We start from the raw sequence: 9,805 nt of genomic DNA, 5'->3' as shown, positions 1-9,805 counted from the left end.
TGTATGAGGACAGTCACGGGTGTTTGTGTTACATAAGAGACGGCCTTGCGACTTATTATAGATCTTACCTGACCTGAGTTATTTTAAAACCAACTTCATTGAATAAGAAATCAGCAAACCCGTGACTCGTGACAGTGGCAAACGCTGATTGCTCGTGACGTGTATGACAATATTAAGAAGTGTCTAGTGTGTCAATCCCCTTGTGAGTCATCTCGTTGTGGCAAGTGCCTCTACAACAACCACAAGCAGGGTGTCGTTAGAGTACCACGCGTTTTGCTGTATTTAAAAAAAAACACACCATACATTGAAATTTGCCTGTTTACCTATGGCGGCGTCTTGCTACCATGAGAAGCCCCGTTACATCGGATGACAGGTAACCTCACTTGAGTAAGTGTTTTCAGTATATACAGTATACAAACGTGAGCACGCTATGTAAATCCAAAATAAAATTGGAATTGATAATTATAACTTATAAATGAATTAGAATTCGACAACCATAGTTCAGCCGTGACACACACACACACACACACACACACACACACACACACACACACACACACACACACACACACACACACACACACACACAGAGACAGACAGAGACACACAGAGAGAGACACACATACACACACACACAGACACACACACACAGAGACAGACAGAGACACAGAGAGAGAGACACACATACATACACACACAGAGAGACACACACACATACACACACACAGACACACATACATACAGACACACACACACAGACACACACACACACACAGACAGAGACAGAGACACAGAGAGAGAGACACACATACACACACAGACACACACACACACAGAGACACACATACACACACACACACACACACACACACACACACACACACACACACACACACACACACACACACACACACACACATACACACACACACGTTGACAGTTTGCAGTCAGTGATCATGAAAACTGGTACCCATACCAGGAAGAGTGTGTTTGTTGCTCAATGCGCCTCTCAGCTCGGAGTCTAATAAATCGAGTGTGGGCCAGACAATCCAGGGATTGATATTATGAGCAACGATCCATGTCGTCGGGGTAAATTACAGCTTTCAACCAAGTCACCCTGCCTGAACACCCGATCCGTGAACTCGCTTCTTACAACCAGAGCCCCACTCCACAAAGTGATCTTAGCGCTAAGATGATCGTAACTCCCTTACTTTAACATAGGCATAAGCAGGCCGTAGCGCTAAGATCGCTTTGTGGAACAGGGCCCTACATAGCTTCCTTGGGGCCAGCCATCCTCACGGGTGGTGTAGCACGAACGAGGTGTTGACAAGTCCTGCATTTTACACTATGAATGAACAAATCTTGGTATATCATCGATCGGACGAGGTGTTGACAAGCTCTGCATTTTACACTATGGATGAACAAATCTTAGTATATCATCGATCGGACGAGGTGTTGACAAGTCCTGCATTTTACACTATGAATGAACAAATCTTAGTATATCATCGATCGGACGATGTGTTGACAAGTTCTGCATTTTACACTATGGATGAACAAATCTTAGTATATCATCGATCGGACGAGGTGTTGACAAGTTCTGCATTTTACACTATGGATGAACAAATCTTAGTATTCATCGATCGGACGAGGTGTTGACAAGTTCTGCATTTTACACTATGGATGAACAAATCTTAGTATATCATAGATCGGACGATGTGTTGACAAGTTCTGCATTTTACACTATGGATGAACAAATCTTAGTATATCATAGATCGGACGAGGTGTTGACAAGTTCTGCATTTTACACTATGGATGAACAAATCTTAGTATATCATCGATCGGACGAGGTGTTGACAAGTCCTGCATTTTACACTATGGATGAACAAATCTTAGTATATCATAGATCGGACGATGTGTTGACAAGTCCTGCAGTTTACACTATGGATGAACAAATCTTAGTATTCATCGATCGGACGAGGTGTTGACAAGTCCTGCAGTTTACACTATTGACAGACAAAGCCGAGAAGAACATTTACCGTAATTTATCTTTTATTCAAAATGGAGCGGGCCATCGCCCTATATACAACAATCTTAAGCCCGTTACACTATAAGGTTATACGGCTTTGTCAAGTTCAGATTGCCCCAGCAAGTACAGTTTACACTAACATCAGAAGTAAATAGAGGCTAAAATATGACTATCATGAACAAGCAAGTACATGTAAAGATTTCGGTAAAGTTAATTTGGTGTTAATGAAATCATAGACTGTATAAACCCGCCAACCCCGTTTGAAACTATGGCATTATTAACGTCGACCTTTGCTTTGAAATTGAACCTGGACATCAAATATACCCATAGAAGGTCCTCTGTATATTATGTTTCAGAATATACAGAGAAGTGGCGGCCTTGATTCGTTAATTATGGATATTCTCTTGGATGTCAACATGACCCACGAAAGCGAAACATATTAATAGTGAAAGGTCGCCAGTTTAATTGAATCATTGAATAGAATAGTTTCTTAGTTGTATTTAGATGACGAATATACAATCTTTCAGGGTATAAATATATAAATAGAGCTCCACTTTAGCAATTACTTGAATTAAGAATTAAGCACTACCAAAGACCATTTTCCGAATTCTATATATATTATGCAAGAAAGAGTTGGGGATATTTTGTTTCGAGTCGAAACTACAGGAAAATACACCAATATCTGGCATTGAAAGATAGTGATTTACGCGGAAGAAATCAAGTTCCCAAACACAACAATGTGACAGCCATGAAGCACGTGACCTAGGACAGCATGTGCAAGATATGGTATGCCAGATGTACCACTGTCATTCAGACTCAGTTGTGAGCAAACGCTTATTGTTTTCTTGAAACCAAACGCTAAAAACACTCTATTAATCACATTTAATCAGTAAGAAAGCAGCAGCATTGACCGTGTGACGTTTGCAATGTGCTGAAAGTGCTACATAGGCATGTTGCAGTGGGCACAGGTCAGAATAGTGTTGCCCAAAATTGAGTGAGTTCAGTTTAACGCTGCTTTCAACATTATTCCAGTTATATCACGGCGTGTCAGATTAATGTGGGAGGAAAGCCCGAAGTGATGCAGGTCTCAGACGTTTACCACTTCGGTGAAACCCACTAGCACGGGTATGGTGCTGACAAACCTAGAAACATAATCTGTGCGAACCGGGAATCGAAACCACAATCATAGGTTTCTGGCATGCCCAAGGGACGCAACTCTGCTCAGCGAATCGCGGCGCCTTAGACGACTGGGCCACCCGTGCCCCCGTGCCCCCGTGCCCCAGTGCCAAAAGCTGCATGATGATCGACGCCGCTCTGAACTCCAACCCAAGACAAACTAGTCATAACGATGGCATTAAGACATCAGTTGCAAACTGCCACTCAGATAAGGGACCGGTTGCAACAGGCGACTGGTGTGAGTGTACATTCCCAGACGGTGCGAAATCGTCTGCAAAGAAGGCATTTATATGCACGACGTCCACAAGTCATATCACAACTTACTGTACATCAGTTGAATCAGAGGTGGCAGTGGTGTAGGGAACGGCATCACACAGATAATCGACGTAGGGCCAATGTCACGTTTTCTTACGAGGCGAGGTTGACTATCGACTTCCATGACCGAAGTAATCAAGTTTGGAGACGTGCTTATGAGCTTTTAATGGACGCTTAAGTTGTGCAGCATGATCGTTTTGGGGGTGGGTCCATAATAGTGTGGAGTGGTATCACAAGTACTGTACGGCCGAACTACGCCCCATGGCAGGGTCACAGGTCAATACTATCGGACAACATCATTGCACCACTCGTGGTGCTATTTGCACAACGTTTCATATTTCAAGATGATAATGCACGTGCTCATCGTGCCAGGATTGTGCCCCAATTCCTCCAACAGCAAAACGTCCATGTCATGCCATGGTCAGCACCTTTCCGTCACTAAACACGTCTGGGACGTCATCGGCAGACGTGTACGTCAACGTCCCTCTACTCTCAAAGAACTCAAGTTGAGTGAAACAACATGAATCAAGCTGACATTGGTCGACTCATCAGAAATATGCCTGGAAGAAATCGTTCATGTCTGGCCAACAGAGATGGTTAAACCGATAATAGTGACGATTCCCTTTGCAAATTTTAAATTTCACCCCCGACCTCTTTCACAACCTCGTCCGCCACCATCTCCTCACACAAACCATTAGAACCCCTCAGCTCTGATCACCTACTCCCCGGCAGATATGATCACATCATTTCGATTTGCCAAAACCACATAGATCAGATTATTCTCACTATCCCCTTTTTCCCCCGCACCATATATTAAGGATGTGTAGATCTCCAAAAATCCTGGCGAGCGTCGTGAGATGACATGGAGGGTGAATTGATTTTGCGTAGGTTCTCTACTTGTGTGGTATTTACCAAACCAGGGTTAATAATCAATCATCTCTATAATGCAAAACTCTTGTAAATTATTACAATAATAGTCAATAGAGAGAGGCTGCCTGTTGTTTCACTGTAGATATTGACGTTATGTCTTTATGTCAATAATACTGGTTGCAGTGAGAAGGAAATTTCTATTGAATGGTACTGCTCTGTCTTCAGCAAGAAAGGTGATTTTCAAGGTTAAGATAAGGAAGAGAATTATGGATGTCAACATCGAAGTATAAACTTACTCCTTCATCCGGTATTCCTCATAATAAAGAAGTTGACATCCACATATTCTCTTCCTTGTGTGTATCGCTTCTAAACGCCTTTCAAAGACAAGGTTTAGATACATTTCTATGAACAAGATTATGACTTACTTGGTTGGTCGAACGCTTGTATGATGACGATAAGGTAAGTTTGATTCAAGCTGTTAGAACACCACATCGATTTCTGGAATTTAATAATTCATAATGATATTTATGATTACATAAAGATACAGTCTCGGTATCATACGACGGTTTAATTACAAGTTTTGAAAGATTCCAGCTGGGCTCACTTGCACAAGCGATCTTAACGCTAATTTAACTTTAACTTTACGGTAGTCGTAGCTCTAAGATAGCTTTATGCAAGTGGGCCCAGTGGGCTCGTGGAGTAGTCTCCCATTAAATCCTTGCCGAGTGACGCAGGTCGCAGGCGTTTAGTACTTCTGTGAAACCCACGAGTATGGGACTGGACTGTTACACTAAGGATAATAACGAGGGTGAAACTGTGATTCGAACCTTGGATCAGTGGATCCATGCACGGCTAGGGGACGCCACTCTGCAACTGCAATATGCTCACTTGTTGCGTCTTATATCCATTATTAATGCCGATTACTTAGGATTGAGTTGGATTTAACGCCGCTCTGAACAATAATTTAATTAGCATGGCGTTATGAGTGTTTGAATCCGGCCCGCCTAGCGATGAGCGGACACGCTAACCACTGTACTACTTCATTATTCCCCAGTTAGTGAATGAATTGGATTTAACAATATTTCAATAATCATGGCATGACATGGGGATTCGATCTGGGGTAGTCAGGTGTTTAGCGGACACTCACCACTGGACTACCCTTATTGATTTAATCGACTTGCATGAAGCACGTCATCTTCCCGAGGCAAGAGAGTAAAAAAAGTCCAGTTAGAGTTTGTCTGGACTAACGAGTCATAGGTCATAAATCACCAACTCCACAATACCAGCCTAGTTCGGCAAGGGTGGAAACTGGACTTTTATAACTCTCTTGCCTGGGGAAGATGAAGGCACGTCAGTTCCGAACCTCCTTATTCTCGGCCCGACAGCCTTGTCATGGCAAGGTTCATTCGTCAGCTTCAAGAGACAAGCCAGAGGAAGTCATGAAGACATACTTTGCCACATCCATACCTAACTAGATATACTTGAAATAAGCAAAAACAGAAATAAAAAAGATTATATAGACATAAGAAATGCACACATTTTTTGCTTCCTTGGAATACACGGACTGCCACGAGTGGCGCAAGTAGCCACATTGTATTATATGTTTGACCAGCACTCAAACTTGGCATACAGTCAGCATAGCCAATATTCCCCCCTCTCCTCTGGGTCCAGATTTCGCCACCAACTTGGCGCACCACGACAAGCTCACTAAACGCCACAGAACGTTCGGTGCTCGATATAAGCCCAAAATCGCGATGCGTTCGTTCAGCAGCAATTATCGACACGAGTCTCCAGTAAACCATCGACCTGGCTTTCACACTGCATTCGTGCCCATTCAACCTTCTGTTAATGTCTGTCTGCGTTCAACCATTATCAATCCATCCTCTATAATACCGTGTCCATCAATCCATACGCACCCTTCCCCTTCCATCCCTTCTGATATTATTATGTTTCACGGTCTTCTTTGAGACAACTATTATCAGGCTTACAAACACTCTACTAGTAGATTATTCTGCGCGTAAATTTGGCATTTATGTCATGCTCACGTTAATTTAATAATTTATAGTTTTCGATAAAACGTTTTTTTAATAATCTTATGTACTTTCTACATAAGTTACATTAGTATTATAAGATACTGGAGTAGCAGCGTGTGCTCATCATCGGACAGATCAGTAATCATATAACGTGACAGCCATCAGTAACTTCACCATAGTTAAAAACCCACAAAAGATAGATGCATGAAGTATAATGTATTGACAAGATCAACATCTCAAAGGAATCAAAATTTAAAATGAGAGTCATACATCATCACGATATTGGCATGACAGCTGCCCGAACTGTGGGGTAGCAAAAACAAGCTTTCAAAGCAATGGATATGAGACACACACACCCATAATCGTTCAAGTTCAATGACACGTAACAATAATAGCGTGTATGACCACCCCTTGCTACAAGACACGGTGAAACTCTCTGGCGCACAAACAAAGTCTGTCGTCACGTGGAACACGTCGCCATTCATCCTGGAGGGACTGGATCAGTGTTTTTCGGCTGCCGGGAGGATGTGGTCGCTGTCGAACAAGACTATCCATGACATCCCAGAGGCCTTGAGAGCGTGCAGGCCACGGCAACACGTTGACGTTGTTGCAAGGAGGTTCTGTACGATTCGGGCTGTATTGGGTCTGACGTTGTCATGCTGCTAAAGGACACCGTGTGCCATATGTTGTAGAAATGGTAGGACAATCGGACGAAGAATGTCATCCATGTAACTCTGAGCTGTCAAATTTCCGTTAACGATGACTAGCGGTGTTCTCACCGGCCCGCAAATTTCTCCCAACACCATAACACCCCTTCCGACATACGGCACGACCTCCTGAACGCAATATGCCGCCGTTCGTTCTCCCCTTCGGCGGTAAACCGGCTTTCATCAGTGAAGACAATCCTCTGTATGTCACCTCGCTGCCAACCACGTACAGTCCGGGCCCATCTCAATCTCTGACGACGATGTTGCGCCGTCAATAACTGTCCTATGTAAGGTCTCTAAGCCCTAATTCCTTAAGCCCTGAGTCGACCAACCATATGCCCTTAGGCGTTCGTCGCTGATGACGTCACGGTCAGATGCCAAGTACGCAATGACCGAACTTCATTGGGCGTAGTTACCCTGGGTGTGCCTGTCTGATGTCTGTCCGGTTTGTCTGGAACGTTGTAGCAGGTTATAGTTACAGCAACACGGGAGCAACCAAAAGTTCTATCAATGTGAGCACGGGTGGCTCACATCTGTATCATACCCAGGCCCCGCTCGCGTTGTTCGGGTGTCAGTCGTGGCATTTAAGGGGTGGTGTTTATCAGTGTGTATGTCTGATGCCGTCCGAATAATTTATATTATTACCCTTATTGAACGTGTCCGAGCGGCACGTGTTTGTCACTTTTTCGCATATTCTACAAAAAAAGTGACGTATATCAATTTCTGCATAGAGCATTGTTGTGTTTTGACGATGTGTTTTAACGATGTGTTTTGCATATATTAAGTTTGATCTTGTGTCTTAAATTGTTTGCAATTTCATTTTTAAAGTGATAAAATTGCTTCTGGCCGTCAGTATATTTGTGTTATCTATTAATGTAAAATAGTTTTAATTTTTTTTTTCAAATATTGTCAATTGGTACCGAGAATTCCTCATAAAACACGTTCACATCGTTTCACTACACTCAAACACATTAATTATACAGTGTTTCAAAGAAAGAGATCATGGATGAATGAATGTGTGTGACTTGCTGATTTTACGAAACGGGTGTCAGAGTTTTTTTGTATTTTACCAAGGGACAGCGAGAAATGGGAATTCTGACTCAGGATGACCGCCTACCCGCTAGAAGCATGTGTTGAGGAAGAAGAACAAATCTCAAATGGCCACGATGCGGGTTCTAGCCCCGCTGGAGAGACATGGCTCCCGACATAGTTTGAAATCATTCACCTGAGTGTCAAAACAAATATAGTTCCGACAATTCATGTGTACATGTTGGTTCACGATAATGTCGGCATGAATATTTCACAATAAAAGGATAAATAATAAATTTCACAATCAACCGTCCATTTTCGAAGGTAAAAAAAGTGACGTTACATATGTGTTTTTAATAACTTGGACTGAAATCCGTTAAACGTTTACAATATGTGTAAGCTAAATACGTAGGCAAATGTCACAATCTCTGAATTATTTGCTAGATGTGTCACACTATATGTATAGTCGATAAGTAAAATGTTCATCAGACCCATGAAACGCAGCACAGCTTAATATAATCCATTGAAGCCACTGATGCATAAATGACGAATATAAACACACATTGGTTCCATACCAGAATATATGACAATCAACTAGCAGAAATAAATAATAAAATGAATAATTAATATGCTTAGTTGTATATGCAGTAATAACGGATTAAAAGGTAGGAGTTTAATTTGCGGTTTTAACACTGTAGAGTCGCGGCAAGAGACTGGGAAAATAGATCGTTTGACATTAAAGAAGGCAAAAGAATGTATACAAGTTGTTGTATATGCATAAAAGGGTTAAAAAATTTATTAGTCAGAAGCTTTAATGACAATAAAAAGGATAAATGGGAAATGTCAGTTACATTACGGAAATTGGGTTTAACGTCGCGTCCAGAATTATTGCATTTACATAGCGACGTACATGCACGTCTAGACTGTCTAGACTGATGTCGATTTATAGTGCTAGCTCACTGGGATACAATACCAAACTCAGACACAGTATACTGTATACAGTACACAATCCTTGTTTTAGCCCCTTAATGCCGAGCGCCAGACAGGGTAACAACAAGTACCATCTTTAAACATCCTTTGGTATGACGCGGCCGGGGATCGAGCCCCGGACCTTCCGCTCTCCGGCCGGACGCTGTACCACTAGACCACGTAGGCGGTAGAATAATTAAGAATTTCTTTTAAGTGAGTGAGGGAGTTGTGTTTAATGCCGCTTTTAACAGTATTCCAGTTATATCACGACGTGTCAGTTTCATGTGGTAGGAAAGCCCGAAGTGATGCACGGGTATGGTGCTGACAAACCTAGAAACATAATCGGTGCGAACCGGGAATCGAACCCACAATCATAGGTTTCTGGCGTGCCAAAGGGACGCAACTCTGCACAGCGAAGACGACTTAGACGACTGGGCCACCCGTGCCCCCAATTTCGTTTAAGGTGATTTAAGATAAAATGAGGGATTATTGCACAAATATAGTGACGTTCATGCAAGAATGAGTGAGTGTTTGAGTGAGTTAGTAAGTGAGTGTGTGAGTGAGTGAGTGAGTGAGTGAGTGTTAACTAGTTCGGACTAATGCCGCAGTATTGACATGGATTCCCCATTCACTGGCATTCAGACACACTATACTGACGCTGAGCCGACCCGTCTTTCTTT

This window comes from Haliotis rufescens, unplaced genomic scaffold, assembly GCF_023055435.1.
Source record: "Haliotis rufescens isolate VD_foot unplaced genomic scaffold, xgHalRufe1.0.p SCAF_1, whole genome shotgun sequence".
Classification (NCBI taxonomy): domain Eukaryota; kingdom Metazoa; phylum Mollusca; class Gastropoda; order Lepetellida; family Haliotidae; genus Haliotis; species Haliotis rufescens.
Note: the sequence above shows the minus strand (reverse complement) of the source record.